General features: G+C 45.6%; 101 pseudogenes; all 101 read left to right on the forward strand.

Annotated features, from left to right (window-relative positions):
• Positions 1–247: 247 nt before the first annotated feature.
• LOC140081320 (5S ribosomal RNA) lies at positions 248–366 on the forward strand (annotated as a pseudogene).
• Positions 367–436: 70 nt separating this feature from the next.
• LOC140094210 (5S ribosomal RNA) lies at positions 437–555 on the forward strand (annotated as a pseudogene).
• A 70-nt stretch (positions 556–625) lies between these two features.
• LOC140091357 (5S ribosomal RNA) lies at positions 626–744 on the forward strand (annotated as a pseudogene).
• A 70-nt stretch (positions 745–814) lies between these two features.
• Positions 815–933, forward strand: LOC140085429 (5S ribosomal RNA; annotated as a pseudogene).
• A 259-nt stretch (positions 934–1,192) lies between these two features.
• LOC140094185 (5S ribosomal RNA) lies at positions 1,193–1,311 on the forward strand (annotated as a pseudogene).
• A 70-nt stretch (positions 1,312–1,381) lies between these two features.
• On the forward strand, positions 1,382–1,500 carry LOC140081930 (5S ribosomal RNA; annotated as a pseudogene).
• Positions 1,501–1,759: 259 nt separating this feature from the next.
• LOC140085817 (5S ribosomal RNA) lies at positions 1,760–1,878 on the forward strand (annotated as a pseudogene).
• A 70-nt stretch (positions 1,879–1,948) lies between these two features.
• On the forward strand, positions 1,949–2,067 carry LOC140101867 (5S ribosomal RNA; annotated as a pseudogene).
• A 440-nt stretch (positions 2,068–2,507) lies between these two features.
• Positions 2,508–2,626, forward strand: LOC140078521 (5S ribosomal RNA; annotated as a pseudogene).
• Positions 2,627–2,696: 70 nt separating this feature from the next.
• On the forward strand, positions 2,697–2,815 carry LOC140084493 (5S ribosomal RNA; annotated as a pseudogene).
• A 70-nt stretch (positions 2,816–2,885) lies between these two features.
• LOC140101870 (5S ribosomal RNA) lies at positions 2,886–3,004 on the forward strand (annotated as a pseudogene).
• Positions 3,005–3,074: 70 nt separating this feature from the next.
• Positions 3,075–3,193, forward strand: LOC140101871 (5S ribosomal RNA; annotated as a pseudogene).
• Positions 3,194–3,263: 70 nt separating this feature from the next.
• Positions 3,264–3,382, forward strand: LOC140092108 (5S ribosomal RNA; annotated as a pseudogene).
• Positions 3,383–3,452: 70 nt separating this feature from the next.
• Positions 3,453–3,571, forward strand: LOC140081931 (5S ribosomal RNA; annotated as a pseudogene).
• Positions 3,572–3,822: 251 nt separating this feature from the next.
• Positions 3,823–3,941, forward strand: LOC140089803 (5S ribosomal RNA; annotated as a pseudogene).
• Positions 3,942–4,011: 70 nt separating this feature from the next.
• LOC140094968 (5S ribosomal RNA) lies at positions 4,012–4,130 on the forward strand (annotated as a pseudogene).
• Positions 4,131–4,200: 70 nt separating this feature from the next.
• On the forward strand, positions 4,201–4,319 carry LOC140081321 (5S ribosomal RNA; annotated as a pseudogene).
• Positions 4,320–4,389: 70 nt separating this feature from the next.
• Positions 4,390–4,508, forward strand: LOC140094212 (5S ribosomal RNA; annotated as a pseudogene).
• A 70-nt stretch (positions 4,509–4,578) lies between these two features.
• Positions 4,579–4,697, forward strand: LOC140101872 (5S ribosomal RNA; annotated as a pseudogene).
• A 70-nt stretch (positions 4,698–4,767) lies between these two features.
• LOC140085983 (5S ribosomal RNA) lies at positions 4,768–4,886 on the forward strand (annotated as a pseudogene).
• A 259-nt stretch (positions 4,887–5,145) lies between these two features.
• Positions 5,146–5,264, forward strand: LOC140085818 (5S ribosomal RNA; annotated as a pseudogene).
• Positions 5,265–5,334: 70 nt separating this feature from the next.
• LOC140092743 (5S ribosomal RNA) lies at positions 5,335–5,453 on the forward strand (annotated as a pseudogene).
• Positions 5,454–5,712: 259 nt separating this feature from the next.
• LOC140085819 (5S ribosomal RNA) lies at positions 5,713–5,831 on the forward strand (annotated as a pseudogene).
• Positions 5,832–5,901: 70 nt separating this feature from the next.
• Positions 5,902–6,020, forward strand: LOC140101874 (5S ribosomal RNA; annotated as a pseudogene).
• Positions 6,021–6,279: 259 nt separating this feature from the next.
• LOC140081322 (5S ribosomal RNA) lies at positions 6,280–6,398 on the forward strand (annotated as a pseudogene).
• Positions 6,399–6,468: 70 nt separating this feature from the next.
• LOC140081323 (5S ribosomal RNA) lies at positions 6,469–6,587 on the forward strand (annotated as a pseudogene).
• A 70-nt stretch (positions 6,588–6,657) lies between these two features.
• On the forward strand, positions 6,658–6,776 carry LOC140085984 (5S ribosomal RNA; annotated as a pseudogene).
• A 259-nt stretch (positions 6,777–7,035) lies between these two features.
• Positions 7,036–7,154, forward strand: LOC140084495 (5S ribosomal RNA; annotated as a pseudogene).
• Positions 7,155–7,224: 70 nt separating this feature from the next.
• LOC140087181 (5S ribosomal RNA) lies at positions 7,225–7,343 on the forward strand (annotated as a pseudogene).
• A 70-nt stretch (positions 7,344–7,413) lies between these two features.
• Positions 7,414–7,532, forward strand: LOC140101875 (5S ribosomal RNA; annotated as a pseudogene).
• A 259-nt stretch (positions 7,533–7,791) lies between these two features.
• Positions 7,792–7,910, forward strand: LOC140093942 (5S ribosomal RNA; annotated as a pseudogene).
• A 251-nt stretch (positions 7,911–8,161) lies between these two features.
• Positions 8,162–8,280, forward strand: LOC140096744 (5S ribosomal RNA; annotated as a pseudogene).
• Positions 8,281–8,350: 70 nt separating this feature from the next.
• LOC140087959 (5S ribosomal RNA) lies at positions 8,351–8,469 on the forward strand (annotated as a pseudogene).
• A 70-nt stretch (positions 8,470–8,539) lies between these two features.
• On the forward strand, positions 8,540–8,658 carry LOC140081324 (5S ribosomal RNA; annotated as a pseudogene).
• Positions 8,659–8,728: 70 nt separating this feature from the next.
• Positions 8,729–8,847, forward strand: LOC140094213 (5S ribosomal RNA; annotated as a pseudogene).
• Positions 8,848–8,917: 70 nt separating this feature from the next.
• On the forward strand, positions 8,918–9,036 carry LOC140101876 (5S ribosomal RNA; annotated as a pseudogene).
• A 251-nt stretch (positions 9,037–9,287) lies between these two features.
• Positions 9,288–9,406, forward strand: LOC140082144 (5S ribosomal RNA; annotated as a pseudogene).
• Positions 9,407–9,476: 70 nt separating this feature from the next.
• Positions 9,477–9,595, forward strand: LOC140087960 (5S ribosomal RNA; annotated as a pseudogene).
• Positions 9,596–9,665: 70 nt separating this feature from the next.
• Positions 9,666–9,784, forward strand: LOC140081325 (5S ribosomal RNA; annotated as a pseudogene).
• A 70-nt stretch (positions 9,785–9,854) lies between these two features.
• On the forward strand, positions 9,855–9,973 carry LOC140098489 (5S ribosomal RNA; annotated as a pseudogene).
• Positions 9,974–10,043: 70 nt separating this feature from the next.
• Positions 10,044–10,162, forward strand: LOC140081327 (5S ribosomal RNA; annotated as a pseudogene).
• A 70-nt stretch (positions 10,163–10,232) lies between these two features.
• LOC140085985 (5S ribosomal RNA) lies at positions 10,233–10,351 on the forward strand (annotated as a pseudogene).
• Positions 10,352–10,610: 259 nt separating this feature from the next.
• Positions 10,611–10,729, forward strand: LOC140084496 (5S ribosomal RNA; annotated as a pseudogene).
• A 70-nt stretch (positions 10,730–10,799) lies between these two features.
• Positions 10,800–10,918, forward strand: LOC140095679 (5S ribosomal RNA; annotated as a pseudogene).
• Positions 10,919–11,177: 259 nt separating this feature from the next.
• LOC140097581 (5S ribosomal RNA) lies at positions 11,178–11,296 on the forward strand (annotated as a pseudogene).
• Positions 11,297–11,547: 251 nt separating this feature from the next.
• Positions 11,548–11,666, forward strand: LOC140082145 (5S ribosomal RNA; annotated as a pseudogene).
• Positions 11,667–11,736: 70 nt separating this feature from the next.
• Positions 11,737–11,855, forward strand: LOC140084497 (5S ribosomal RNA; annotated as a pseudogene).
• A 259-nt stretch (positions 11,856–12,114) lies between these two features.
• LOC140078445 (5S ribosomal RNA) lies at positions 12,115–12,233 on the forward strand (annotated as a pseudogene).
• A 70-nt stretch (positions 12,234–12,303) lies between these two features.
• On the forward strand, positions 12,304–12,422 carry LOC140082929 (5S ribosomal RNA; annotated as a pseudogene).
• A 70-nt stretch (positions 12,423–12,492) lies between these two features.
• Positions 12,493–12,611, forward strand: LOC140084498 (5S ribosomal RNA; annotated as a pseudogene).
• Positions 12,612–12,870: 259 nt separating this feature from the next.
• On the forward strand, positions 12,871–12,989 carry LOC140089951 (5S ribosomal RNA; annotated as a pseudogene).
• A 70-nt stretch (positions 12,990–13,059) lies between these two features.
• Positions 13,060–13,178, forward strand: LOC140094524 (5S ribosomal RNA; annotated as a pseudogene).
• Positions 13,179–13,248: 70 nt separating this feature from the next.
• On the forward strand, positions 13,249–13,367 carry LOC140095585 (5S ribosomal RNA; annotated as a pseudogene).
• A 70-nt stretch (positions 13,368–13,437) lies between these two features.
• LOC140092744 (5S ribosomal RNA) lies at positions 13,438–13,556 on the forward strand (annotated as a pseudogene).
• Positions 13,557–13,988: 432 nt separating this feature from the next.
• Positions 13,989–14,107, forward strand: LOC140101877 (5S ribosomal RNA; annotated as a pseudogene).
• A 70-nt stretch (positions 14,108–14,177) lies between these two features.
• On the forward strand, positions 14,178–14,296 carry LOC140081328 (5S ribosomal RNA; annotated as a pseudogene).
• Positions 14,297–14,366: 70 nt separating this feature from the next.
• On the forward strand, positions 14,367–14,485 carry LOC140088148 (5S ribosomal RNA; annotated as a pseudogene).
• A 70-nt stretch (positions 14,486–14,555) lies between these two features.
• LOC140101878 (5S ribosomal RNA) lies at positions 14,556–14,674 on the forward strand (annotated as a pseudogene).
• A 70-nt stretch (positions 14,675–14,744) lies between these two features.
• On the forward strand, positions 14,745–14,863 carry LOC140081965 (5S ribosomal RNA; annotated as a pseudogene).
• A 70-nt stretch (positions 14,864–14,933) lies between these two features.
• Positions 14,934–15,052, forward strand: LOC140102142 (5S ribosomal RNA; annotated as a pseudogene).
• A 70-nt stretch (positions 15,053–15,122) lies between these two features.
• LOC140081329 (5S ribosomal RNA) lies at positions 15,123–15,241 on the forward strand (annotated as a pseudogene).
• Positions 15,242–15,311: 70 nt separating this feature from the next.
• Positions 15,312–15,430, forward strand: LOC140085986 (5S ribosomal RNA; annotated as a pseudogene).
• Positions 15,431–15,689: 259 nt separating this feature from the next.
• Positions 15,690–15,808, forward strand: LOC140085823 (5S ribosomal RNA; annotated as a pseudogene).
• Positions 15,809–15,878: 70 nt separating this feature from the next.
• On the forward strand, positions 15,879–15,997 carry LOC140101879 (5S ribosomal RNA; annotated as a pseudogene).
• Positions 15,998–16,067: 70 nt separating this feature from the next.
• Positions 16,068–16,186, forward strand: LOC140087183 (5S ribosomal RNA; annotated as a pseudogene).
• A 70-nt stretch (positions 16,187–16,256) lies between these two features.
• Positions 16,257–16,375, forward strand: LOC140101881 (5S ribosomal RNA; annotated as a pseudogene).
• Positions 16,376–16,634: 259 nt separating this feature from the next.
• LOC140084499 (5S ribosomal RNA) lies at positions 16,635–16,753 on the forward strand (annotated as a pseudogene).
• A 259-nt stretch (positions 16,754–17,012) lies between these two features.
• On the forward strand, positions 17,013–17,131 carry LOC140081330 (5S ribosomal RNA; annotated as a pseudogene).
• Positions 17,132–17,201: 70 nt separating this feature from the next.
• On the forward strand, positions 17,202–17,320 carry LOC140081331 (5S ribosomal RNA; annotated as a pseudogene).
• Positions 17,321–17,571: 251 nt separating this feature from the next.
• LOC140101882 (5S ribosomal RNA) lies at positions 17,572–17,690 on the forward strand (annotated as a pseudogene).
• A 70-nt stretch (positions 17,691–17,760) lies between these two features.
• LOC140083782 (5S ribosomal RNA) lies at positions 17,761–17,879 on the forward strand (annotated as a pseudogene).
• Positions 17,880–17,949: 70 nt separating this feature from the next.
• LOC140078697 (5S ribosomal RNA) lies at positions 17,950–18,068 on the forward strand (annotated as a pseudogene).
• A 70-nt stretch (positions 18,069–18,138) lies between these two features.
• Positions 18,139–18,257, forward strand: LOC140089829 (5S ribosomal RNA; annotated as a pseudogene).
• A 251-nt stretch (positions 18,258–18,508) lies between these two features.
• Positions 18,509–18,627, forward strand: LOC140091599 (5S ribosomal RNA; annotated as a pseudogene).
• A 70-nt stretch (positions 18,628–18,697) lies between these two features.
• On the forward strand, positions 18,698–18,816 carry LOC140098152 (5S ribosomal RNA; annotated as a pseudogene).
• Positions 18,817–18,886: 70 nt separating this feature from the next.
• Positions 18,887–19,005, forward strand: LOC140101883 (5S ribosomal RNA; annotated as a pseudogene).
• Positions 19,006–19,075: 70 nt separating this feature from the next.
• LOC140086611 (5S ribosomal RNA) lies at positions 19,076–19,194 on the forward strand (annotated as a pseudogene).
• Positions 19,195–19,264: 70 nt separating this feature from the next.
• On the forward strand, positions 19,265–19,383 carry LOC140096064 (5S ribosomal RNA; annotated as a pseudogene).
• A 69-nt stretch (positions 19,384–19,452) lies between these two features.
• On the forward strand, positions 19,453–19,571 carry LOC140084500 (5S ribosomal RNA; annotated as a pseudogene).
• Positions 19,572–19,822: 251 nt separating this feature from the next.
• Positions 19,823–19,941, forward strand: LOC140101884 (5S ribosomal RNA; annotated as a pseudogene).
• A 70-nt stretch (positions 19,942–20,011) lies between these two features.
• Positions 20,012–20,130, forward strand: LOC140084501 (5S ribosomal RNA; annotated as a pseudogene).
• Positions 20,131–20,389: 259 nt separating this feature from the next.
• On the forward strand, positions 20,390–20,508 carry LOC140101886 (5S ribosomal RNA; annotated as a pseudogene).
• A 70-nt stretch (positions 20,509–20,578) lies between these two features.
• On the forward strand, positions 20,579–20,697 carry LOC140090709 (5S ribosomal RNA; annotated as a pseudogene).
• Positions 20,698–20,956: 259 nt separating this feature from the next.
• Positions 20,957–21,075, forward strand: LOC140101887 (5S ribosomal RNA; annotated as a pseudogene).
• A 248-nt stretch (positions 21,076–21,323) lies between these two features.
• LOC140089550 (5S ribosomal RNA) lies at positions 21,324–21,442 on the forward strand (annotated as a pseudogene).
• A 251-nt stretch (positions 21,443–21,693) lies between these two features.
• Positions 21,694–21,812, forward strand: LOC140101888 (5S ribosomal RNA; annotated as a pseudogene).
• A 70-nt stretch (positions 21,813–21,882) lies between these two features.
• On the forward strand, positions 21,883–22,001 carry LOC140084502 (5S ribosomal RNA; annotated as a pseudogene).
• Positions 22,002–22,071: 70 nt separating this feature from the next.
• On the forward strand, positions 22,072–22,190 carry LOC140081332 (5S ribosomal RNA; annotated as a pseudogene).
• Positions 22,191–22,441: 251 nt separating this feature from the next.
• LOC140083783 (5S ribosomal RNA) lies at positions 22,442–22,560 on the forward strand (annotated as a pseudogene).
• A 70-nt stretch (positions 22,561–22,630) lies between these two features.
• Positions 22,631–22,749, forward strand: LOC140078698 (5S ribosomal RNA; annotated as a pseudogene).
• A 70-nt stretch (positions 22,750–22,819) lies between these two features.
• Positions 22,820–22,938, forward strand: LOC140082146 (5S ribosomal RNA; annotated as a pseudogene).
• A 70-nt stretch (positions 22,939–23,008) lies between these two features.
• On the forward strand, positions 23,009–23,127 carry LOC140096387 (5S ribosomal RNA; annotated as a pseudogene).
• Positions 23,128–23,386: 259 nt separating this feature from the next.
• On the forward strand, positions 23,387–23,505 carry LOC140078446 (5S ribosomal RNA; annotated as a pseudogene).
• Positions 23,506–23,575: 70 nt separating this feature from the next.
• On the forward strand, positions 23,576–23,694 carry LOC140101889 (5S ribosomal RNA; annotated as a pseudogene).
• Positions 23,695–23,764: 70 nt separating this feature from the next.
• LOC140084503 (5S ribosomal RNA) lies at positions 23,765–23,883 on the forward strand (annotated as a pseudogene).
• A 259-nt stretch (positions 23,884–24,142) lies between these two features.
• LOC140097445 (5S ribosomal RNA) lies at positions 24,143–24,261 on the forward strand (annotated as a pseudogene).
• Positions 24,262–24,331: 70 nt separating this feature from the next.
• On the forward strand, positions 24,332–24,450 carry LOC140097583 (5S ribosomal RNA; annotated as a pseudogene).
• Positions 24,451–24,701: 251 nt separating this feature from the next.
• On the forward strand, positions 24,702–24,820 carry LOC140082147 (5S ribosomal RNA; annotated as a pseudogene).
• Positions 24,821–24,890: 70 nt separating this feature from the next.
• Positions 24,891–25,009, forward strand: LOC140084504 (5S ribosomal RNA; annotated as a pseudogene).
• A 259-nt stretch (positions 25,010–25,268) lies between these two features.
• LOC140078447 (5S ribosomal RNA) lies at positions 25,269–25,387 on the forward strand (annotated as a pseudogene).
• A 70-nt stretch (positions 25,388–25,457) lies between these two features.
• LOC140101890 (5S ribosomal RNA) lies at positions 25,458–25,576 on the forward strand (annotated as a pseudogene).
• Positions 25,577–25,847: the final 271 nt, after the last annotated feature.

Below are 25,847 nucleotides of genomic sequence, written 5' to 3' on the forward strand. Positions count from 1 at the left end.
AAAATTGTTAGTTTCTCTGTCAAAGAAGGTAAAAGAAGGTTCAAATTGAACAGCTGCTGTCAACGGCCATTCTAAGCTGAATGTGCCTGCTCTCGTCAGATCGCAGCAGCAATGCAGCTTAAGGCTTGGCAAGTACCAGCATGGGAGACTGGCTGGGAATCCCAAGTTCCATTGACCTTTTTGAACCTGAAAATTGTTAGTTTCTCTGTCAAAGATGGTAAAAGAAGGTTCAAATTGAACAGCTGCTGTCAACGGCCATTCTAAGCTGAATGTGCCTGCTCTCGTCAGATCGCAGCAGCAATGCAGCTTAAGGCTTGGCAAGTACCAGCATGGGAGACTGGCTGGGAATCCCAAGTTCTGTTGACCTTTTTGAACCTGAAAATTGTGTTAGTTTCTCTATGAGATAGTAAAAGAAGGTTCAAATTGAACAGTTGCTATCAACGGCCATTCTAAGCTGAATGTGCCTGCTCTCGTCAGATCGCAGCAGCAATGCAGCTTAAGGCTTGGCAAGTACCAACATTGGAGACTGGCTGGGAATCCCAAGTTCCGTTGACCTTTTTGAACCTGAAAATTGTGTTAGTTTCTCTATGAGATAGTAAAAGAAGGTTCAAATTGAACAGCTGCTGTCAACGGCCATTCTAAGCCGAATGTGCCTGCTCTCTTCAGATCGCAGCAGCAATGCAGCTTAAGGCTTGGCAAGTACCAGCATGGGAGACTGGCTGGGAATCCCAAGTTCCGTTGACCTTTTTGAACCTGAAAATTGTGTTAGTTTCTCTATGAGATAGTAAAAGAAGGTTCAAACTGAACAGCTGCTGTCAACGGCCTTTCTAAGCTGAATGTGCCTGCTCTCGTCAGATCGCAGCAGCAATGCAGCTTAAGGCTTGGCAAGTACCAGCATGGGAGACTGGCTGGGAATCCCAAGTTCCGTTGACCTTTTTGAACCTGAAATTTGTGTTAGTTTCTCTATGAGATAGTAAAAGAAGGTTCAAACTGAACAGCTGCTGTCAGCGGCCATTCTAAGCTGAATGTGCCTGCTCTCGTCATATCGCAGCATCAATGCAGCTTAAGGCTTGGCAAGTACCAGCATGGGAGACTGGCTGGGAATCCCAAGTTCCATTGACCTTTTTGAACCTGAAAATTGGGTTAGTTTCTCTATGAGATAGTAAAAGAAGGTTCAAACTGAACAGCTGCTGTCAACGGCCATTCTAAGCTGAATGTGCCTGCTCTCGTCAGATCGCAGCATCAATGCAGCTTAAGGCTTGGCAAGTACCAGCATGGGAGACTGGCTGGGAATCCCAAGTTCCATTGACCTTTTTGAACCTGAAAATTGGGTTAGTTTCTCTATGAGATAGTAAAAGAAGGTTCAAATTGAACAGCTGCTGTCAACAGCCATTCTAAGCTGAATGTGCCTGCTCTCGTCAGATCGCAGCAGCAATGCAGCTTAAGGCTTGGCAAGTACCAGCATGGGAGACTGGCTGGGAATCCCAAGTTCTGTTGACCTTTTTGAACCTGAAAATTGTGTTAGTTTCTCTATGAGATAGTAAAAGAAGGTTCAAATTGAACAGCTGCTGTCAACGGCCATTCTAAGCTGAATGTGTGTGCTCTTGTCGGATCACAGCAGCGATGCGGCTTAAGGCTTGGCAAGTACCAGCATGGGAGACTGGCTGCGAATTCAAAGTTCCGTTGACCTTTTTGAACCTTAAAATTGTGTTAGTTTCTCTATGAGATAGTAAAAGAAGGTTCAAACTGAACAGCTGCTGTCAACGGCCATTCTAAGCTGAATGTGCCTGCTCTCGTCAGATCGCAGCATCAATGCAGCTTAAGGCTTGGCAAGTACCAGCATGGGAGACTGGCTGGGAATCCCAAGTTCTGTTGACCTTTTTGAACCTGAAAATTGTTAGTTTCTCTGTCAAAGATGGTAAAAGAAGGTTCAAATTGAACAGCTGCTGTCAACGGCCATTCTAAGCTGAATGTGCCTGCTCTCGTCAGATCGCAGCAGCAATGCAGCTTAAGGCTTGGCAAGTACCAGCATGGGAGACTGGCTGGGAATCCCAAGTTCCGTTGACCTTTTTGAACCTGAAAATTGTGTTAGTTTCTCTATGAGATAGTAAAAGAAGGTTCAAATTGAACAGCTGCTGTCAACGGCCATTCTAAGCTGAATGTGCGTGCTCTTGTCGGATCACAGCAGCGATGCGGCTTAAGGCTTGGCAAGTACCAGCATGGGAGACTGGCTGGGAATCCCAAGTTCTGTTGACCTTTTTGAACCTGAAAATTGTTAGTTTCTCTGTCAAAGATGGTAAAAGAAGGTTCAAATTGAACAGCTGCTGTCAAAGGCCATTCTAAGCTGAATGTGCCTGCTCTTCTCAGATCGCAGCAGCTTAAGGCTTGGCAAGTACCAGCATGGGAGACTGGCTGGGAATCCCAAGTTCCGTTGACCTTTTTGAACCTGAAAATTGTGTTAGTTTCTCTATGAGATAGTAAAAGAAGGTTCAAACTGAACAGCTGCTGTCAACGGCCATTCTAAGCTGAATGTGCCTGCTCTCGTCAGATCGCAGCAGCAATGCAGCTTAAGGCTTGGCAAGTACCAGCATGGGAGACTGGCTGGGAAACCCAAGTTCCGTTGACCTTTTTGAACCTGAAAATTGTGTTAGTTTCTCTATGAGATAGTAAAAGAAGGTTCAAACTGAACAGCTGCTGTCAACGGCCATTCTAAGCTGAATGTGCCTGCTCTCGTCAGATCGCAGCATCAATGCAGCTTAAGGCTTGGCAAGTACCAGCATGGGAGACTGGCTGGGAATCCCAAGTTCCGTTGACCTTTTTGAACCTGAAAATTGTGTTAGTTTCTCTATGAGATAGTAAAAGAAGGTTCAAATTGAACAGCTGCTGTCAACGGCCATTCTAAGCTGAATGTGCCTGCTCTCGTCAGATCGCAGCAGCAATGCAGCTTAAGGCTTGGCAAGTACCAGCATGGGAGACTGGCTGGGAATCCCAAGTTCCGTTGACCTTTTTGAACCTGAAAATTGTGTTAGTTTCTCTATGAGATAGTAAAAGAAGGTTCAAACTGAACAGCTGCTGTCAACGGCCATTCTAAGCTGAATGTGCCTGCTCTCGTCAGATCGCAGCAGCAATGCAGCTTAAGGCTTGGCAAGTACCAGCATGGGAGACTGGCTGGGAATCCCAAGTTCCGTTGACCTTTTTGAACCTGAAAATTGTGTTAGTTTCTCTATGAGATAGTAAAAGAAGGTTCAAACTGAACAGCTGCTGTCAACGGCCTTTCTAAGCTGAATGTGCCTGCTCTCGTCAGATCGCAGCATCAATGCAGCTTAAGGCTTGGCAAGTACCAGCATGGGAGACTGGCTGGGAATCCCAAGTTCCGTTGACCTTTTTGAACCTGAAAATTGTGTTAGTTTCTCTATGAGATAGTAAAAGAAGGTTCAAATTGAACAGCTGCTGTCAACAGCCATTCTAAGCTGAATGTGCCTGCTCTCGTCAGATCGCAGCAGCAATGCAGCTTAAGGCTTGGCAAGTACCAGCATGGGAGACTGGCTGGGAATCCCAAGTTCTGTTGACCTTTTTGAACCTGAAAATTGTGTTAGTTTCTCTATGAGATAGTAAAAGAAGGTTCAAATTGAACAGCTGCTGTCAACGGCCATTCTAAGCTGAATGTGCCTGCTCTCGTCAGATCGCAGCAGCTTAAGGCTTGGCAAGTACCAGCATGGGAGACTGGCTGGGAATCCCAAGTTCCGTTGACCTTTTTGAACCTGAAAATTGTGTTAGTTTCTCTATGAGATAGTAAAAGAAGGTTCAAATTGAACAGCTGCTGTCAACGGCCATTCTAAGCTGAATGTGCCTGCTCTCGTCAGATCGCAGCAGCAATGCAGCTTAAGGCTTGGCAAGTACCAGCATGGGAGACTGGCTGGGAATCCCAAGTTACGTTGACCTTTTTGAACCTGAAAATTGTGTTAGTTTCTCTATGAGATAGTAAAAGAAGGTTCAAATTGAACAGCTGCTGTCAACGGCCATTCTAAGCTGAATGTGCCTGCTCTCGTCAGATCGCAGCAGCAATGTAGCTTAAGGCTTGGCAAGTACCAGCATGGGAGACTGGCTGGGAATCCCAAGTTCCATTGACCTTTTTGAACCTGAAAATTGTTAGTTTCTCTGTCAAAGATGGTAAAAGAAGGTTCAAATTGAACAGCTGCTGTCAACGGCCATTCTAAGCTGAATGTGCCTGCTCTCGTCAGATCGCAGCAGCAATGCAGCTTAAGGCTTGGCAAGTACCAGCATGGGAGACTGGCTGGGAATCCCAAGTTCTGTTGACCTTTTTGAACCTGAAAATTGTGTTAGTTTCTCTATGAGATAGTAAAAGAAGGTTCAAATTGAACAGTTTCTATCAACGGCCATTCTAAGCTGAATGTGCCTGCTCTCGTCAGATCGCAGCAGCAATGCAGCTTAAGGCTTGGCAAGTACCAACATTGGAGACTGGCTGGGAATCCCAAGTTCCGTTGACCTTTTTGAACCTGAAAATTGTGTTAGTTTCTCTATGAGATAGTAAAAGAAGGTTCAAATTGAACAGCTGCTGTCAACGGCCATTCTAAGCTGAATGTGCCTGCTCTCGTCAGATCGCAGCAGCAATGCAGCTTAAGGCTTGGCAAGTACCAGCATGGGAGACTGGCTGGGAATCCCAAGTTCCGTTGACCTTTTTGAACCTGAAAATTGTGTTAGTTTCTCTATGAGATAGTAAAAGAAGGTTCAAATTGAACAGCTGCTGTCAACGGCCATTCTAAGCTGAATGTGCCTGCTCTCGTCAGATCGCAGCAGCAATGCAGCTTAAGGCTTGGCATGTACCAGCATGGGAGACTGGCTGGGAATCCCAAGTTCTGTTGACCTTTTTGAACCTGAAAATTGTGTTAGTTTCTCTATGAGATAGTAAAAGAAGGTTCAAATTGAACAGCTGCTGTCAACGGCCATTCTAAGCTGAATGTGTGTGCTCTTGTCGGATCACAGCAGCGATGCGGCTTAAGGCTTGGCACGTACCAACATGGGAGACTGGCTGCGAATTCCAAGTTCCGTTGACCTTTTTGAACCTGAAAATTGTGTTAGTTTCTCTATGAGATAGTAAAAGAAGGTTCAAACTGAACAGCTGCTGTCAACGGCCATTCTAAGCTGAATGTGCCTGCTCTCGTCAGATCGCAGCATCAATGCAGCTTAAGGCTTGGCAAGTACCAGCATGGGAGACTGGCTGGGAATCCCAAGTTCTGTTGACCTTTTTGAACCTGAAAATTGTTAGTTTCTCTTTCAAAGATGGTAAAAGAAGGTTCAAATTGAACAGCTGCTGTCAACGGCCATTATAAGCTGAATGTGCCTGCTCTCGTCAGATCGCAGCAGCAATGCAGCTTAAGGCTTGGCAAGTACCAGCATGGGAGACTGGCTGGGAATCCCAAGTTCCGTTGACCTTTTTGAACCTGAAAATTGTGTTAGTTTCTCTATGAGATAGTAAAAGAAGGTTCAAATTGAACAGCTGCTGTCAACGGCCATTCTAAGCTGAATGTGCGTGCTCTTGTCGGATCACAGCAGCGATGCGGCTTAAGGCTTGGCAAGTACCAGCATGGGAGACTGGCTGCGAATTCCAAGTTCCGTTGACCTTTTTGAACCTGAAAATTGTGTTAGTTTCTCTATGAGATAGTAAAAGAAGGTTCAAACTGAAAAGCTGCTGTCAACGGCCATTCTAAGCTGAATGTGCCTGCTCTCGTCAGATCGCAGCATCAATGCAGCTTAAGGCTTGGCAAGTACCAGCATGGGAGACTGGCTGGGAATCCCAAGTTCTGTTGACCTTTTTGAACCTGAAAATTGTTAGTTTCTCTGTCAAAGAAGGTAAAAGAAGGTTCAAATTGAACAGCTGCTGTCAACGGCCATTCTAAGCTGAATGTGCCTGCTCTCGTCAGATCGCAGCAGCAATGCAGCTTAAGGCTTGGCAAGTACCAGCATGGGAGACTGGCTGGGAATCCCAAGTTCCGTTGACCTTTTTGAACCTGAAAATTGTGTTAGTTTCTCTATGAGATAGTAAAAGAAGGTTCAAATTGAACAGCTGCTGTCAACGGCCATTCTAAGCTGAATGTGCGTGCTCTTGTCGGATCACAGCAGCGATGCGGCTTAAGGCTTGGCAAGTACCAGCATGGGAGACTGGCTGCGAATCCCAAGTTCCGTTGACCTTTTTGAACCTGAAAATTGTGTTAGTTTCTCTATGAGATAGTAAAAGAAGGTTCATATTGAACAGCTGCTGTCAACGGCCATTCTAAGCTGAATGTGCCTGCTCTCGTCAGATCGCAGCAGCAATGCAGCTTAAGGCTTGGCAAGTACCAGCATGGGAGACTGGCTGGGAATCCCAAGTTCTGTTGACCTTTTTGAACCTGAAAATTGTGTTAGTTTCTCTATGAGATAGTAAAAGAAGGTTCAAATTGAACAGCTGCTGTCAACGGCCATTCTAAGCTGAATGTGCCTGCTCTCGTCAGATCGCAGCAGCAATGCAGCTTAAGGCTTGGCAAGTACCAGCATGGGAGACTGGCTGGGAATCCCAAGTTCTGTTGACCTTTTTGAACCTGAAAATTGTGTTAGTTTCTCTATGAGATAGTAAAAGAAGGTTCAAATTGAACAGCTGCTGTCAACGGCCATTCTAAGCTGAATGTGCCTGCTCTCGTCAGATCGCAGCAGCAATGCAGCTTAAGGCTTGGCATGTACCAGCATGGGAGACTGGCTGGGAATCCCAAGTTCTGTTGACCTTTTTGAACCTGAAAATTGTGTTAGTTTCTCTATGAGATAGTAAAAGAAGGTTCAAATTGAACAGCTGCTGTCAACGGCCATTCTAAGCTGAATGTGTGTGCTCTTGTCGGATCACAGCAGCGATGCGGCTTAAGGCTTGGCAAGTACCAACATGGGAGACTGGCTGCGAATTCCAAGTTCCGTTGACCTTTTTGAACCTGAAAATTGTGTTAGTTTCTCTATGAGATAGTAAAAGAAGGTTCAAACTGAACAGCTGCTGTCAACGGCCATTCTAAGCTGAATGTGCCTGCTCTCGTCAGATCGCAGCATCAATGCAGCTTAAGGCTTGGCAAGTACCAGCATGGGAGACTGGCTGGGAATCCCAAGTTCCGTTGACCTTTTTGAACCTGAAAATTGTGTTATTTTCTCTATGAGATAGTAAAAGAAGGTTCAAACTGAACATCTGCTGTCAACGGCCATTCTAAGCTGAATGTGCCTGCTCTCGTCAGATCGCAGCAACAATGCAGCTTAAGGCTTGGCAAGTACAAGCATGGGAGACTGGCTGGGAATCCCAAGTTCTGTTGACCTTTTTGAACCTGAAAATTGTTAGTTTCTCTGTCAAAGATGGTAAAAGAAGGTTCAAATTGAACAGCTGCTGTCAACGGCCATTCTAAGCTGAATGTGCCTGCTCTCGTCAGATCGCAGCAGCAATGCAGCTTAAGGCTTGGCAAGTACCAGCATGGGAGACTGGCTGGGAATCCCAAGTTCCGTTGACCTTTTTGAACCTGAAAATTGTGTTAGTTTCTCTATGAGATAGTAAAAGAAGGTTCAAATTGAACAGCTGCTGTCAACGGCCATTCTAAGCTGAATGTGCGTGCTCTTGTCGGATCACAGCAGCGATGCGGCTTAAGGCTTGGCAAGTACCAGCATGGGAGACTGGCTGCGAATCCCAAGTTCCGTTGACCTTTTTGAACCTGAAAATTGTGTTAGTTTCTCTATGAGATAGTAAAAGAAGGTTCAAATTGAACAGCTGCTGTCAACAGCCATTCTAAGCTGAATGTGCCTGCTCTCGTCAGATCGCAGCAGCAATGCAGCTTAAGGCTTGGCAAGTACCAGCATGGGAGACTGGCTGGGAATCCAAAGTTCTGTTGACCTTTTTGAACCTGAAAATTGTGTTAGTTTCTCTATGAGATAGTAAAAGAAGGTTCAAATTGAACAGCTGCTGTCAACGGCCATTCTAAGCTGAATGTGCCTGCTCTCGTCAGATCGCAGCAGCTTAAGGCTTGGCAAGTACCAGCATGGGAGACTGGCTGGGAATCCCAAGTTCCGTTGACCTTTTTGAACCTGAAAATTGTGTTAGTTTCTCTTTGAGATAGTAAAAGAAGGTTCAAATTGAACAGCTGCTGTCAACGGCCATTCTAAGCTGAATGTGCCTGCTCTCGTCAGATTGCAGCAGCAATGCAGCTTAAGGCTTGGCAAGTACCAGCATGGGAGACTGGCTGGGAATCCCAAGTTACGTTGACCTTTTTGAACCTGAAAATTGTGTTAGTTTCTCTATGAGATAGTAAAAGAAGGTTCAAATTGAACAGCTGCTGTCAACGGCCATTCTAAGCTGAATGTGCCTGCTCTCGTCAGATCGCAGCAGCAATGCAGCTTAAGGCTTGGCAAGTACCAGCATGGGAGACTGGCTGGGAATCCCAAGTTCCATTGACCTTTTTGAACCTGAAAATTGTTAGTTTCTCTGTCAAAGATGGTAAAAGAAGGTTCAAATTGAACAGCTGCTGTCAACGGCCATTCTAAGCTGAATGTGCCTGCTCTCGTCAGATCGCAGCAGCAATGCAGCTTAAGGCTTGGCAAGTACCAGCATGGGAGACTGGCTGGGAATCCCAAGTTCTGTTGACCTTTTTGAACCTGAAAATTGTGTTAGTTTCTCTATGAGATAGTAAAAGAAGGTTCAAATTGAACAGTTGCTATCAACGGCCATTCTAAGCTGAATGTGCCTGCTCTCGTCAGATCGCAGCAGCAATGCAGCTTAAGGCTTGGCAAGTACCAACATTGGAGACTGGCTGGGAATCCCAAGTTCCGTTGACCTTTTTGAACCTGAAAATTGTGTTAGTTTCTCTATGAGATAGTAAAAGAAGGTTCAAATTGAACAGCTGCTGTCAACGGCCATTCTAAGCTGAATGTGCCTGCTCTCGTCAGATCGCAGCAGCAATGCAGCTTAAGGCTTGGCAAGTACCAGCATGGGAGACTGGCTGGGAATCCCAAGTTCCGTTGACCTTTTTGAACCTGAAAATTGTGTTAGTTTCTCTATGAGATAGTAAAAGAAGGTTCAAATTGAACAGCTGCTGTCAACGGCCATTCTAAGCTGAATGTGCCTGCTCTCGTCAGATCGCAGCAGCTTAAGGCTTGGCAAGTACCAGCATGGGAGACTGGCTGGGAATCCCAAGTTCCGTTGACCTTTTTGAACCTGAAAATTGTGTTAGTTTCTCTATGAGATAGTAAAAGAAGGTTCAAATTGAACAGCTGCTGTCAACGGCCATTCTAAGCTGAATGTGCCTGCTCTCGTCAGATCGCAGCAGCAATGCAGCTTAAGGCTTGGCAAGTACCAGCATGGGAGACTGGCTGGGAATCCCAAGTTCCGTTGACATTTTTGAACCTGAAAATTGTGTTAGTTTCTCTATGAGATAGTAAAAGAAGGTTCAAATTGAACAGCTGCTGTCAACGGCCATTCTAAGCTGAATGTGCCTGCTCTCGTCAGATCGCAGCAGCAATGCAGCTTAAGGCTTGGCAAGTACCAGCATGGGAGACTGGCTGGGAATCCCAAGTTCCATTGACCTTTTTGAACCTGAAAATTGTTAGTTTCTCTGTCAAAGATGGTAAAAGAAGGTTCAAATTGAACAGCTGCTGTCAACGGCCATTCTAAGCTGAATGTGCCTGCTCTCGTCAGATCGCAGCAGCAATGCAGCTTAAGGCTTGGCAAGTACCAGCATGGGAGACTGGCTGGGAATCCCAAGTTCTGTTGACCTTTTTGAACCTGAAAATTGTGTTAGTTTCTCTATGAGATAGTAAAAGAAGGTTCAAATTGAACAGTTGCTATCAACGGCCATTCTAAGCTGAATGTGCCTGCTTTCGTCAGATCGCAGCAGCAATGCAGCTTAAGGCTTGGCAAGTACCAACATTGGAGACTGGCTGGGAATCCCAAGTTCCGTTGACCTTTTTGAACCTGAAAATTGTGTTAGTTTCTCTATGAGATAGTAAAAGAAGGTTCAAATTGAACAGCTGCTGTCAACGGCCATTCTAAGCTGAATGTGCCTGCTCTCGTCAGATCGCAGCAGCAATGCAGCTTAAGGCTTGGCAAGTACCAGCATGGGAGACTGGCTGGGAATCCCAAGTTCTGTTGACCTTTTTGAACCTGAAAATTGTGTTAGTTTCTCTATGAGATAGTAGAAGAAGGTTCAAATTGAACAGCTGCTGTCAACGGCCATTCTAAGCTGAATGTGCCTGCTCTCGTCAGATCGCAGCAGCAATGCAGCTTAAGGCTTGGCATGTACCAGCATGGGAGACTGGCTGGGAATCCCAAGTTCTGTTGACCTTTTTGAACCTGAAAATTGTGTTAGTTTCTCTATGAGATAGTAAAAGAAGGTTCAAATTGAACAGCTGCTGTCAACGGCCATTCTAAGCTGAATGTGTGTGCTCTTTTCGGATCACAGCAGCGATGCGGCTTAAGGCTTGGCAAGTACCAACATGGGAGACTGGCTGCGAATTCCAAGTTCCGTTGACCTTTTTGAACCTGAAAATTGTGTTAGTTTCTCTATGAGATAGTAAAAGAAGGTTCAAACTGAACAGCTGCTGTCAACGGCCATTCTAAGCTGAATGTGCCTGCTCTCGTCAGATCGCAGCATCAATGCAGCTTAAGGCTTGGCAAGTACCAGCATGGGAGACTGGCTGGGAATCCCAAGTTCCGTTGACCTTTTTGAACCTGAAAATTGTGTTAGTTTCTCTATGAGATAGTAAAAGAAGGTTCAAATTGAACAGCTGCTGTCAACGGCCAATCTAAGCTGAATGTGCCTGCTCTCGTCAGATCGCAGCAGCAATGCAGCTTAAGGCTTGGCAAGTACCAGCATGGGAGACTGGCTGGGAATCCCAAGTTCCGTTCACCTTTTTGAACCTGAAAATTGTGTTAGTTTCTCTATGAGATAGTAAAAGAAGGTTCAAACTGAACAGCTGCTGTCAACGGCCATTCTAAGCTGAATGTGCCTGCTCTCGTCAGATCGCAGCAGCAATGCAGCTTAAGGCTTGGCAAGTACCAGCATGAGAGACTGGCTGGGAATCCCAAGTTCCGTTCACCTTTTTGAACCTGAAAATTGTGTTAGTTTCTCTATGAGATAGTAAAAGAAGGTTCAAACTGAACAGCTGCTGTCAACGGCCATTCTAAGCTGAATGTGCCTGCTCTCGTCAGATCGCAGCATCAATGCAGCTTAAGGCTTGGCAAGTACCAGCATGGGAGAGTGGCTGGGAATCCCAAGTTCCGTTGACCTTTTTGAACCTGAAAATTGTGTTAGTTTCTCTATGAGATAGTAAAAGAAGGTTCAAATTGAACAGTTGCTGTCAACGGCCATTCTAAGCTGAATATGCCTGCTCTCGTCAGATCGCAGCAGCTTAAGGCTTGGCAAGTACCAGCATGGGAGACTGGCTGGGAATCCCAAGTTCCGTTGACCTTTTTGAACCTGAAAATTGTGTTAGTTTCTCTATGAGATAGTAAAAGAAGGTTCAAACTGAACAGCTGCTGTCAACGGCCATTCTAAGCTGAATGTGCCTGCTCTCGTCAGATCGCAGCAGCAATGCAGCTTAAGGCTTGGCAAGTACCAGCATGGGAGACTGGCTGGGAATCCCAAGTTCCGTTGACATTTTTGAACCTGAAAATTGTGTTAGTTTCTCTATGAGATAGTAAAAGAAGGTTCAAACTGAACAGCTGCTGTCAACGGCCATTCTAAGCTGAATGTGCCTGCTCTCGTCAGATCGCAGCATCAATGCAGCTTAAGGCTTGGCAAGTACCAGCATGGGAGACTGGCTGGGAATCCCAAGTTCCGTTGACCTTTTTGAACCTGAAAATTGTGTTAGTTTTTCTATGAGATAGTAAAAGAAGGTTCAAATTGAACAGCTGCTGTCAACAGCCAATCTAAGCTGAATGTGCCTGCTCTCGTCAGATCGCAGCAGCAATGCAGCTTAAGGCTTGGCAAGTACCAGCATGGGAGACTGGCTGGGAATCCCAAGTTCCGTTCACCTTTTTGAACCTGAAAATTGTGTTAGTTTCTCTATGAGATAGTAAAAGAAGGTTCAAACTGAACAGCTGCTGTCAACGGCCATTCTAAGCTGAATGTGCCTGCTCTCGTCTGATCGCAGCAGCAATGCAGCTTAAGGCTTGGCAAGTACCAGCATGGGAGACTGGCTGGGAATCCCAAGTTCCGTTGACCTTTATGAACCTGAAAATTGTGTTAGTTTCTCTATGAGATAGTAAAAGAAGGTTCAAATTGAACAGCTGCTGTCAACGGCCATTCTAAGCTGAATGTGCCTGCTCTCGTCAGATCGCAGCAGCAATGCAGCTTAAGGCTTGGCAAGTACCAGCTTGGGAGACTGGCTGGGAATCCCAAGTTCCGTTGACCTTTTTGAACCTGAAAATTGTGTTAGTTTCTCTATGAGATAGTAAAAGAAGGTTCAAACTGAACAGCTGCTGTCAACGGCCATTCTAAGCTGAATGTGCCTGCTCTCGTCAGATCGCAGCATCAATGCAGCTTAAGGCTTGGCAAGTACCAGCATGGGAGACTGGCTGGGAATCCCAAGTTCCGTTGACCTTTTTGAACCTGAAAATTGTGTTAGTTTCTCTATGAGATAGTAAAAGAAGGTTCAAATTGAACAGCTGCTGTCAACAGCCAATCTAAGCTGAATGTGCCTGCTCTCGTCAGATCGCAGCAGCAATGCAGCTTAAGGCTTGGCAAGTACCAGCATGGGAGACTGGCTGGGAATCCCAAGTTCCGTTCACCTTTTTGAACCTGAAAATTGTGTTAGTTTCTCTATGAGATAGTAAAAGAAGGTTCAAACTGAACAGCTGCTGTCAACGGCCATTCTAAGCTGAATGTGCCTGCTCTCGTCAGATCGCAGCAGCAATGCAGCTTAAGGCTTGGCAAGTACCAGCATGGGAGACTGGCTGGGAATCCCAAGTTCCGTTCACCTTTTTGAACCTGAAAATTGTGTTAGTTTCTCTATGAGATAGTAAAAGAAGGTTCAAATTGAACAGCTGCTGTCAACGGCCATTCTAAGTTGAATGTGCCTGCTCTCGTCAGATCGCAGCAGCAATGCAGCTTAAGGCTTGGCAAGTACCAGCATGGGAGACTGGCTGGAAATCCCAAGTTCTGTTGACCTTTTTGAACCTGAAAATTGTGTTAGTTTTTCTATGAGATGGTAAAAGAAGGTTCAAATTGAACAGCTGCTGTCAACGGCCATTCTAAGCTGAATGTGCCTGCTCTCGTCAGATTGCAGCAGCAATGCAGCTTAAGGCTTGGCAAGTACCAGCATGGGAGACAGGCTGGGAATCCCAAGTTCCGTTGACCTTTTTGAACCTGAAAATTGTGTTAGTTTCTCTATGAGATAGTAAAAGAAGGTTCAAATTGAACAGCTGCTGTCAACGGCCATTATAAGCTGAATGTGCCTGCTCTCGTCAGATCGCAGCAGCAATGCAGCTTAAGGCTTGGCAAGTACCAGCATGGGAGACTGGCTGGGAATCCCAAGTTCCGTTGACCTTTTTGAACCTGAAAATTGTTAGTTTCTCTGTCAAAGATGGTAAAAGAAGGTTCAAATTGAACAGCTGCTGTCAACGGCCATTCTAAGCTGAATGTGCCTGCTCTCGTCAGATCGCAGCAGCTTAAGGCTTGGCAAGTACCAGCATGGGAGACTGGCTGGGAATCCCAAGTTCCGTTGACCTTTTTGAACCTGAAAATTGTGTTAGTTTCTCTATGAGATAGTAAAAGAAGGTTCAAATTGAACAGCTGCTGTCAATGGCCATTCTAAGCTGAATGTGCCTGCTCTCGTCAGATTGCAGCAGCTTAAGGCTTGGCAAGTACCAGCATGGGAGACTGGCTGGGAATCCCAAGTTCCGTTGACCTTTTTGAACCTTAAAATTGTGTTAGTTTCTCTATGAGATAGTAAAAGAAGGTTCAAATTGAACACCTGCTGTCAACGGCCATTCTAAGCTGAATGTGCCTGCTCTCGTCAGATCGCAGCAGCAATGCAGCTTAAGGCTTGGCAAGTACCAGCATGGGAGACTGGCTGGGAATCCCAAGTTCCGTTGACCTTTTTGAACCTGAAAATTGTGTTAGTTTCTCTATGAGATAGTAAAAGAAGGTTCAAATTGAACAGCTGCTGTCAACGGCCATTCTAAGCTGAATGTGCCTGCTCTCGTCAGATCGCAGCAGCAATGCAGCTTAAGGCTTGGCAAGTACCAGCATGGGAGACTGGCTGGGAATCCCAAGTTCTGTTGACCTTTTTGAACCTGAAAATTGTGTTAGTTTCTCTATGAGATAGTAAAAGAAGGTTCAAATTGAACAGTTGCTATCAACGGCCATTCTAAGCTGAATGTGCCTGCTCTCGTCAGATCGCAGCAGCAATGCAGCTTAAGGCTTGGCAAGTACCAACATGGGAGACTGGCTGGGAATCCCAAGTTCCGTTGACCTTTTTGAACCTGAAAATTGTGTTAGTTTCTCTATGAGATAGTAAAAGAAGGTTCAAATTGAACAGCTGCTGTCAACGGCCATTCTAAGCTGAATGTGCCTGCTCTCGTCAGATCGCAGCAGCAATGCAGCTTAAGGCTTGGCAAGTACCAGCATGGGAGACTGGCTGGGAATCCCAAGTTCCGTTGACCTTTTTGAACCTGAAAATTGTTAGTTTCTCTGTCAAAGATGGTAAAAGAAGGTTCAAATTGAACAGCTGCTGTCAACGGCCATTCTAAGCTGAATGTGCCTGCTCTCGTCAGATCGCAGCAGCAATGCAGCTTAAGGCTTGGCAAGTACCAACATGGGAGACTGGCTGGGAATCCCAAGTTCCGTTGACCTTTTTGAACCTGAAAATTGTGTTAGTTTCTCTATGAAATAGTAAAAGAAGGTTCAAATTGAACTGCTGCTGTCAACGGCCATTCTAAGCTGAATGTGCCTGCTCTCGTCAGATCGCAGAAGCAATGCAGCTTAAGGCTTGGCAAGTACCAGCATGGGAGACTGGCTGGGAATCCCAAGTTCTGTTGACCTTTTTGAACCTGAAAATTGTGTTAGTTTCTCTATGAGATAGTAAAAGAAGGTTCAAATTGAACAGCTGCTGTCAACGGCCATTCTAAGCTGAATGTGCCTGCTCTCGTCAGATCGCAGCAGCAATGCAGCTTAAGGCTTGGCAAGTACCAGCATGGGAGACTGGCTGGGAATCCCAAGTTCTGTTGACCTTTTTGAACCTGAAAATTGTGTTAGTTTCTCTATGAGATAGTAAAAGAAGGTTCAAATTGAACAGCTGCTGTCAACGGCCATTCTAAGCTGAATGTGCCTGCTCTCGTCAGATCGCAGCAGCAATGCAGCTTAAGGCTTGGCATGTACCAGCATGGGAGACTGGCTGGGAATCCCAAGTTCTGTTGACCTTTTTGAACCTGAAAATTGTGTTAGTTTCTCTATGAGATAGTAAAAGAAGGGTTAAATTGAACAGCTGCTGTCAACGGCCATTCTAAGCTGAATGTGTGTGCTCTTGTCGGATCACAGCAGCGATGCGGCTTAAGGCTTGGCAAGTACCAGCATGGGAGACTGGCTGCGAATTCCAAGTTCCGTTGACCTTTTTGAACCTGAAAATTGTGTTAGTTTCTCTATGAGATAGTAAAAGAAGGTTCAAACTGAACAGCTGCTGTCAACGGCCATTCTAAGCTGAATGTGCCTGCTCTCGTCAGATCGCAGCATCAATGCAGCTTAAGGCTTGGCAAGTACCAGCATGGGAGACTGGCTGGGAATCCCAAGTTCTGTTGACCTTTTTGAACCTGAAAATTGTTAGTTTCTCTGTCAAAGATGGTAAAAGAAGGTTCAAATTGAACAGCTGCTGTCAACGGCCATTCTAAGCTGAATGTGCCTGCTCTCGTCAGATCGCAGCAGCAATGCAGCTTAAGGCTTGGCAAGTACCAGCATGGGAGACTGGCTGGGAATCCCAAGTTCCGTTGACCTTTTTGAACCTGAAAATTGTGTTAGTTTCTCTATGAGATAGTAAAAGAAGGTTCAAACTGAACAGCTGCTGTCAACGGCCATTCTAAGCTGAATGTGCCTGCTCTCGTCAGATCGCAGCAACAATGCAGCTTAAGGCTTGGCAAGTACAAGCATGGGAGACTGGCTGGGAATCCCAAGTTCTGTTGACCTTTTTGAACCTGAAAATTGTTAGTTTCTCTGTCAAAGATGGTAAAAGAAGGTTCAAATTGAACAGCTGCTGTCAACGGCCATTCTAAGCTGAATGTGCCTGCTCTCGTCAGATCGCAGCAGCAATGCAGCTTAAGGCTTGGCAAGTACCAGCATGGGAGACTGGCTGGGAATCCCAAGTTCCGTTGACCTTTTTGAACCTGAAAATTGTGTTAGTTTCTCTATGAGATAGTAAAAGAAGGTTCAAATTGAACAGCTGCTGTCAACGGCCATTCTAAGCTGAATGTGCGTGCTCTTGTCGGATCACAGCAGCGATGCGGCTTAAGGCTTGGCAAGTACCAGCATGGGAGACTGGCTGCGAATTCCAAGTTCCGTTGACCTTTTTGAACCTGAAAATTGTGTTAGTTTCTCTATGAGATAGTAAAAGAAGGTTCAAACTGAACAGCTGCTGTCAACGGCCATTCTAAGCTGAATGTGCCTGCTCTCGTCAGATCGCAGCATCAATGCAGCTTAAGGCTTGGCAAGTACCAGCATGGGAGACTGGCTGGGAATCCCAAGTTCCGTTGACCTTTTTGAACCTGAAAATTGTGTTAGTTTCTCTATGAGATAGTAAAAGAAGGTTCAAATTGAACAGCTGCTGTCAACGGCCATTCTAAGCTGAATGTGCGTGCTCTTGTCGGATCACAGCAGCGATGCGGCTTAAGGCTTGGCAAGTACCAGCATGGGAGACTGGCTGCGAATCCCAAGTTCCGTTGACCTTTTTGAACCTGAAAATTGTGTTAGTTTCTCTATGAGATAGTAAAAGAAGGTTCAAATTGAACAGCTGCTGTCAACGGCCATTCTAAGCTGAATGTGCCTGCTCTCGTCAGATCGCAGCAGCAATGCAGCTTAAGGCTTGGCAAGTACCAGCATGGGAGACTGGCTGGGAATCCCAAGTTCTGTTGACCTTTTTGAACCTGAAAATTGTGTTAGTTTCTCTATGAGATAGTAAAAGAAGGTTCAAATTGAACAGCTGCTGTCAACGGCCATTCTAAGCTGAATGTGCCTGCTCTCGTCAGATCGCAGCAGCAATGCAGCTTAAGGCTTGGCAAGTACCAGCATGGGAGACTGGCTGGGAATCCCAAGTTCTGTTGACCTTTTTGAACCTGAAAATTGTGTTAGTTTCTCTATGAGATAGTAAAAGAAGGTTCAAATTGAACAGCTGCTGTCAACGGCCATTCTAAGCTGAATGTGCCTGCTCTCGTCAGATCGCAGCAGCTTAAGGCTTGGCAAGTACCAGCATGGGAGACTGGCTGGGAATCCCAAGTTCCGTTGACCTTTTTGAACCTGAAAATTGTGTTAGTTTCTCTATGAGATAGTAAAAGAAGGTTCAAACTGAACAGCTGCTGTCAACGGCCATTCTAAGCTGAATGTGCCTGCTCTCGTCAGATCGCAGCAGCAATGCAGCTTAAGGCTTGGCAAGTACCAGCATGGGAGACTGGCTGGGAATCCCAAGTTCCGTTGACCTTTTTGAACCTGAAAATTGTGTTAGTTTCTCTATGAGATAGTAAAAGAAGGTTCAAATTGAACAGCTGCTGTCAATGGCCATTCTAAGCTGAATGTGCCTGCTCTCGTCAGATCGCAGCAGCAATGCAGCTTAAGGCTTGGCAAGTACCAGCATGGGAGACTGGCTGGGAATCCCAAGTTCTGTTGACCTTTTTGAACCTGAAAATTGTGTTAGTTTTTCTATGAGATAGTAAAAGAAGGTTCAAATTGAACAGCTGCTGTCAACGGCCATTCTAAGCTGAATGTGCCTGCTCTCGTCAGATCGCAGCAGCAATGCAGCTTAAGGCTTGGCAAGTACCAGTATGGGAGACTGGCTGGGAATCCCAAGTTCTGTTGACCTTTTTGAACCTGAAAATTGTGTTAGTTTCTCTATGAGATAGTAAAAGAAGGTTCAAATTGAAAAGCTGCTGTCAACGGCCATTCTAAGCTGAATGTGCGTGCTCTCGTCAGATCGCAGCAGCAATGCAGCTTAAGGCTTGGCAAGTACCAGTATGGGAGACTGGCTGGGAATCCCAAGTTCTGTTGACCTTTTTGAACCTGAAAATTGTGTTAGTTTCTCTATGAGATAGTAAAAGAAGGTTCAAACTGAACAGCTGCTGTCAACGGCCATTCTAAGCTGAATGTGCCTGCTCTTGTCAGATCGCAGCAGCTTAAGGCTTGGCAAGTACCAGCATGGGAGACTGGCTGGGAATCCCAAGTTCCGTTGACCTTTTTGAACCTGAAAATTGTGTTAGTTTCTCTATGAGATAGTAAAAGAAGGTTCAAACTGAACAGCTGCTGTCAACGGCCATTCTAAGCTGAATGTGCCTGCTCTCGTCAGATCGCAGCAGCATTGCAGCTTAAGGCTTGGCAAGTACCAGCATGGGAGACTGGCTGGGAATCCCAAGTTCCGTTGACCTTTTTGAACCTGAAAATTGTGTTAGTTTCTCTATGAGATAGTAAAAGAAGGTTCAAATTGAACAGCTGCTGTCAACGGCCATTCTAAGCTGAATGTGCGTGCTCTCGTCAGATCGCAGCAGCATTGCAGCTTAAGGCTTGGCAAGTACCAGCATGGGAGACTGGCTGGGAATCCCAAGTTCCGTTGACCTTTTTGAACCTGAAAATTGTGTTAGTTTCTCTATGAGATAGTAAAAGAAGGTTCAAACTGAACAGCTGCTGTCAACGGCCATTCTAAGCTGAATGTGCCTGCTCTCGTCAGATCGCAGCAGCAATGCAGCTTAAGGCTTGGCAAGTACCAGCATGGGAGACTGGCTGGGAATCCCAAGTTCCGTTGACCTTTTTGAACCTGAAAATTGTGTTAGTTTCTCTATGAGATAGTAAAAGAAGGTTCAAATTGAACAGCTGCTGTCAACGGCCATTCTAAGCTGAATGTGCCTGATCTCGTCAGATCGCAGCAGCAATGCAGCTTAAGGCTTGGCAAGTACCAGCATGGGAGACTGGCTGGGAATCCCAAGTTCCGTTGACCTTTTTGAACCTGAAAATTGTGTTAGTTTCTCTATGAGATAGTAAAAGAAGGTTCAAACTGAACAGCTGCTGTCAACGGCCATTCTAAGCTGAATGTGCCTGCTCTTGTCAGATCGCAGCAGCAATGCAGCTTAAGGCTTGGCAAGTACCAGCATGGGAGACTGGCTGGGAATCCCAAGTTCCGTTGATATTTTTAACCTGAAAATTGTGTTAGTTTCTCTATGAGATAGTAAAAGAAGGTTCAAACTGAACAGCTGCTGTCAACGGCCATTCTAAGCTGAATGTGCCTGCTCTCGTCAGATCGCAGCATCAATGCAGCTTAAGGCTTGGCAAGTACCAGCATGGGAGACTGGCTGGGAATCCCAAGTTCCGTTGACCTTTTTGAACCTGAAAATTGTGTTAGTTTCTCTATGAGATAGTAAAAGAAGGTTCAAATTGAACAGCTGCTGTCAACGGCCATTCTAAGCTGAATATGCCTGCTCTCGTCAGATCGCGGCAGCTTAAGGCTTGGCAAGTACCAGCATGGGAGACTGGCTGGGAATCCCAAGTTCCGTTGACCTTTTTGAACCTGAAAATTGTGTTAGTTTCTCTATGAGATAGTAAAAGAAGGTTCAAACTGAACAGCTGCTGTCAACGGCCATTCTAAGCTGAATGTGCCTGCTCTCGTCAGATCGCAGCAGCAATGCAGCTTAAGGCTTGGCAAGTACCAGCATGGGAGACTGGCTGGGAATCCCAAGTTCCGTTGACCTTTTTGAACCTGAAAATTGTGTTAGTTTCTCTATGAGATAGTAAAAGAAGGTTCAAACTGAACAGCTGCTGTCAACGGCCATTCTAAGCTGAATGTGCCTGCTCTCGTCAGATCGCAGCATCAATGCAGCTTAAGGCTTGGCAAGTACCAGCATGGGAGACTGGCTGGGAATCCCAAGTTCCGTTGACCTTTTTGAACCTGAAAATTGTGTTAGTTTCTCTATGAGATAGTAAAAGAAGGTTCAAATTGAACAGCTGCTATCAACAGCCAATCTAAGCTGAATGTGCCTGCTCTCGTCAGATCGCAGCAGCAATGCAGCTTAAGGCTTGGCAAGTACCAGCATGGGAGACTGGCTGGGAATCCCAAGTTCCGTTCACCTTATTGAACCTGAAAATTGTGTTAGTTTCTCTATGAGATAGTAAAAGAAGGTTCAAACTGAACAGCTGCTGTCAACGGCCATTCTAAGCTGAATGTGCCTGCTCTCGTCAGATCGCAGCAGCAATGCAGCTTAAGGCTTGGCAAGTACCAGCATGGGAGACTGGCTGGGAATCCCAAGTTCCGTTGACCTTTTTGAACCTGAAAATTGTGTTAGTTTCTCTATGAGATAGTAAAAGAAGGTTCAAATTGAACAGCTGCTGTCAACGGCCATTCTAAGCTGAATGTGCCTGCTCTCGTCAGATCGCAGCAGCAATGCAGCTTAAGGCTTGGCAAGTACCAGCATGGGAGACTGGCTGGAAATCCCAAGTTCTGTTGACCTTTTTGAACCTGAAAATTGTGTTAGTTTCTCTATGAGATAGTAAAAGAAGGTTCAAATTGAACAGCTGCTGTCAACGGCCATTCTAAGCTGAATGTGCGTGCTCTTGTCGGATCACAGCAGCGATGCGGCTTAAGGCTTGGCAAGTACCAGCATGGGAGACTGGCTGCGAATTCCAAGTTCCGTTGACCTTTTTGAACCTGAAAATTGTGTTAGTTTCTCTATGAGATAGTAAAAGAAGGTTCAAATTGAACAGCTGCTGTCAACGGCCATTCTAAGCTGAATGTGCCTGCTCTCGTCAGATCGCAGCAGCAATGCAGCTTAAGGCTTGGCAAGTACCAGCATGGGAGACTGGCTGGGAATCCCAAGTTCCGTTGACCTTTTTGAACCTGAAAATTGTTAGTTTCTCTGTCAAAGATGGTAAAAGAAGGTTCAAATTGAACAGCTGCTGTCAACGGCCATTCTAAGCTGAATGTGCCTGCTCTCGTCAGATTGCAGCTTAAGGCTTGGCAAGTACCAGCATGGGAGACTGGCTGGGAATCCCAAGTTCCGTTGACCTTTTTGAACCTGAAAATTGTGTTAGTTTCTCTATGAGATAGTAAAAGAAGGTTCAAATTGAACAGCTGCTGTCAACGGCCATTCTAAGCTGAATGTGCCTGCTCTCGTCAGATCGCAGCAGCAATGCAGCGTAAGGCTTGGCAAGTACCAGCATGGGAGACTGGCTGGGAATCCCAAGTTCCGTTGACCTTTTTGAACCTGAAAATTGTTAGTTTCTCTGTCAAAGATGGTAAAAGAAGGTTCAAATTGAACAGCTGCTGTCAACGGCCATTCTAAGCTGAATGTGCCTGCTCTCGTCAGATCGCAGCAGCTTAAGGCTTGGCAAGTACCAGCATGGGAGACTGGCTGGGAATCCCAAGTTCCGTTGACCTTTTTGAACCTGAAAATTGTGTTAGTTTCTCTATGAGATAGTAAAAGAAGGTTCAAACTGAACAGCTGCTGTCAACGGCCATTCTAAGCTGAATGTGCCTGCTCTCGTCAGATCGCAGCAGCAATGCAGCTTAAGGCTTGGCAAGTACCAGCATGGGAGACTGGCTGGGAATCCCAAGTTCCGTTGACCTTTTTGAACCTGAAAATTGTGTTAGTTTCTCTATGAGATAGTAAAAGAAGGTTCAAACTGAACAGCTGCTGTCAACGGCCATTCTAAGCTGAATGTGCCTGCTCTCGTCAGATCGCAGCATCAATGCAGCTTAAGGCTTGGCAAGTACCAGCATGGGAGACTGGCTGGGAATCCCAAGTTCCGTTGACCTTTTTGAACCTGAAAATTGTGTTAGTTTCTCTATGAGATAGTAAAAGAAGGTTCAAATTGAACAGCTGCTGTCAACGGCCATTCTAAGCTGAATGTGCCTGCTCTCGTCAGATCGCAGCAGCAATGCAGCTTAAGGCTTGGCAAGTACCAGCATGGGAGACTGGCTGGGAATCCCAAGTTCTGTTGACCTTTTTGAACCTGAAAATTGTGTTAGTTTCTCTATGAGATAGTAAAAGAAGGTTCAAATTGAACAGCTGCTGTCAACGGCCATTCTAAGCTGAATGTGCCTGCTCTCGTCAGATCGCAGCAGCTTAAGGCTTGGCAAGTACCAGCATGGGAGACTGGCTGGGAATCCCAAGTTCCGTTGACCTTTTTGAACCTGAAAATTGTGTTAGTTTCTCTATGAGATAGTAAAAGAAGGTTCAAATTGAACAGCTGCTGTCAATGGCCATTCTAAGCTGAATGTGCCTGCTCTCGTCAGATCGCAGCAGCAATGCAGCTTAAGGCTTGGCAAGTACCAGCATGGGAGACTGGCTGGGAATCCCAAGTTCTGTTGACCTTTTTGAACCTGAAAATTGTGTTAGTTTTTCTATGAGATAGTAAAAGAAGGTTCAAATTGAACAGCTGCTGTCAACGGCCATTCTAAGCTGAATGTGCCTGCTCTCGTCAGATCGCAGCAGCAATGCAGCTTAAGGCTTGGCAAGTACCAGTATGGGAGACTGGCTGGGAATCCCAAGTTCTGTTGACCTTTTTGAACCTGAAAATTGTGTTAGTTTCTCTATGAGATAGTAAAAGAAGGTTCAAACTGAACAGCTGCTGTCAACGGCCATTCTAAGCTGAATGTGCCTGCTCTCGTCAGATCGCAGCAGCAATGCAGCTTAAGGCTTGGCAAGTACCAGCATGGGAGACTGGCTGGGAATCCCAAGTTCCGTTGACATTTTTGAACCTGAAAATTGTGTTAGTTTCTCTATGAGATAGTAAAAGAAGGTTCAAACTGAACAGCTGCTGTCAACGGCCATTCTAAGCTGAATGTGCCTGCTCTCGTCAGATCGCAGCATCAATGCAGCTTAAGGCTTGGCAAGTAGCAGCATGGGAGACTGGCTGGAAATCCCAAGTTCCGTTGACCTTTTTGAACCTGAAAATTGTGTTAGTTTCTCTATGAGATAGTAAAAGAAGGTTCAAATTGAACAGCTGCTGTCAACAGCCAATCTAAGCTGAATGTGCCTGCTCTCGTCAGATCGCAGCAGCAATGCAGCTTAGGGCTTGGCAAGTACCAGCATGGGAGACTGGCTGGGAATCCCAAGTTCCGTTCACCTTTTTGAACCTGAAAATTGTGTTAGTTTCTCTATGAGATAGTAAAAGAAGGTTCAAACTGAACAGCTGCTGTCAACGGCCATTCTAAGCTGAATGTGCCTGCTCTCGTCTGATCGCAGCAGCAATGCAGCTTAAGGCTTGGCAAGTACCAGCATGGGAGACTGGCTGGGAATCCCAAGTTCCGTTGACCTTTATGAACCTGAAAATTGTGTTAGTTTCTCTATGAGATAGTAAAAGAAGGTTCAAATTGAACAGCTGCTGTCAACGGCCATTCTAAGCTGAATGTGCCTGCTCTCGTCAGATCGCAGCAGCAATGCAGCTTAAGGCTTGGCAAGTACCAGCATGGGAGACTGGCTGGGAATCCCAAGTTCCGTTGACCTTTTTGAACCTGAAAATTGTGTTAGTTTCTCTATGAGATAGTAAAAGAAGGTTCAAACTGAACAGCTGCTGTCAACGGCCATTCTAAGCTGAATGTGCCTGCTCTCGTCAGATCGCAGCATCAATGCAGCTTAAGGCTTGGCAAGTACCAGCATGGGAGACTGGCTGGGAATCCCAAGTTCCGTTGACCTTTTTGAACCTGAAAATTGTGTTAGTTTCTCTATGAGATAGTAAAAGAAGGTTCAAATTGAACAGCTGCTGTCAACAGCCAATCTAAGCTGAATGTGCCTGCTCTCGTCAGATCGCAGCAGCAATGCAGCTTAAGGCTTGGCAAGTACCAGCATGGGAGACTGGCTGGGAATCCCAAGTTCCGTTCACCTTTTTGAACCTGAAAATTGTGTTAGTTTCTCTATGAGATAGTAAAAGAAGGTTCAAACTGAACAGCTGCTGTCAACGGCCATTCTAAGCTGAATGTGCCTGCTCTCGTCAGATCTCAGCAGCAATGCAGCTTAAGGCTTGGCAAGTACCAGCATGGGAGACTGGCTGGGAATCCCAAGTTCCGTTCACCTTTTTGAACCTGAAAATTGTGTTAGTTTCTCTATGAGATAGTAAAAGAAGGTTCAAACTGAACAGCTGCTGTCAACGGCCATTCTAAGCTGAATGTGCCTGCTCTCGTCAGATCGCAGCATCAATGCAGCTTAAGGCTTGGCAAGTACCAGCATGGGAGAGTGGCTGGGAATCCCAAGTTCCGTTGACCTTTTTGAACCTGAAAATTGTGTTAGTTTCTCTATGAGATAGTAAAAGAAGGTTCAAATTGAACAGCTGCTGTCAACGGCCATTCTAAGCTGAATATGCCTGCTCTCGTCAGATCGCAGCAGCTTAAGGCTTGGCAAGTACCAGCATGGGAGACTGGCTGGGAATCCCAAGTTCCGTTGACCTTTTTGAACCTGAAAATTGTGTTAGTTTCTCTATGAGATAGTAAAAGAAGGTTCAAACTGAACAGCTGCTGTCAACGGCCATTCTAAGCTGAATGTGCCTGCTCTCGTCAGATCGCAGCAGCAATGCAGCTTAAGGCTTGGCAAGTACCAGCATGGGAGACTGGCTGGGAATCCCAAGTTCCGTTGACATTTTTGAACCTGAAAATTGTGTTAGTTTCTCTATGAGATAGTAAAAGAAGGTTCAAACTGAACAGCTGCTGTCAACGGCCATTCTAAGCTGAATGTGCCTGCTCTCGTCAGATCGCAGCATCAATGCAGCTTAAGGCTTGGCAAGTACCAGCATGGGAGACTGGCTGGGAATCCCAAGTTCCGTTGACCTTTTTGAACCTGAAAATTGTGTTAGTTTCTCTATGAGATAGTAAAAGAAGGTTCAAATTGAACAGCTGCTGTCAACAGCCAATCTAAGCTGAATGTGCCTGCTCTCGTCAGATCGCAGCAGCAATGCAGCTTAAGGCTTGGCAAGTACCAGCATGGGAGACTGGCTGGGAATCCCAAGTTCCGTTCACCTTTTTGAACCTGAAAATTGTGTTAGTTTCTCTATGAGATAGTAAAAGAAGGTTCAAACTGAACAGCTGCTGTCAACGGCCATTCTAAGCTGAATGTGCCTGCTCTCGTCTGATCGCAGCAGCAATGCAGCTTAAGGCTTGGCAAGTACCAGCATGGGAGACTGGCTGGGAATCCCAAGTTCCGTTGACCTTTATGAACCTGAAAATTGTGTTAGTTTCTCTATGAGATAGTAAAAGAAGGTTCAAATTGAACAGCTGCTGTCAACGGCCATTCTAAGCTGAATGTGCCTGCTCTCGTCAGATCGCAGCAGCAATGCAGCTTAAGGCTTGGCAAGTACCAGCATGGGAGACTGGCTGGGAATCCCAAGTTCCGTTGACCTTTTTGAACCTGAAAATTGTGTTAGTTTCTCTATGAGATAGTAAAAGAAGGTTCAAATTGAACAGCTGCTGTCAACAGCCAATCTAAGCTGAATGTGCCTGCTCTCGTCAGATCGCAGCATCAATGCAGCTTAAGGCTTGGCAAGTACCAGCATGGGAGACTGGCTGGGAATCCCAAGTTCCGTTGACCTTTTTGAACCTGAAAATTGTGTTAGTTTCTCTATGAGATAGTAAAAGAAGGTTCAAATTGAACAGCTGCTGTCAACAGCCAA

The sequence above is a fragment of the Engystomops pustulosus genome, chromosome 9, assembly GCF_040894005.1.
Source record: "Engystomops pustulosus chromosome 9, aEngPut4.maternal, whole genome shotgun sequence".
NCBI lineage: Eukaryota > Metazoa > Chordata > Amphibia > Anura > Leptodactylidae > Engystomops > Engystomops pustulosus.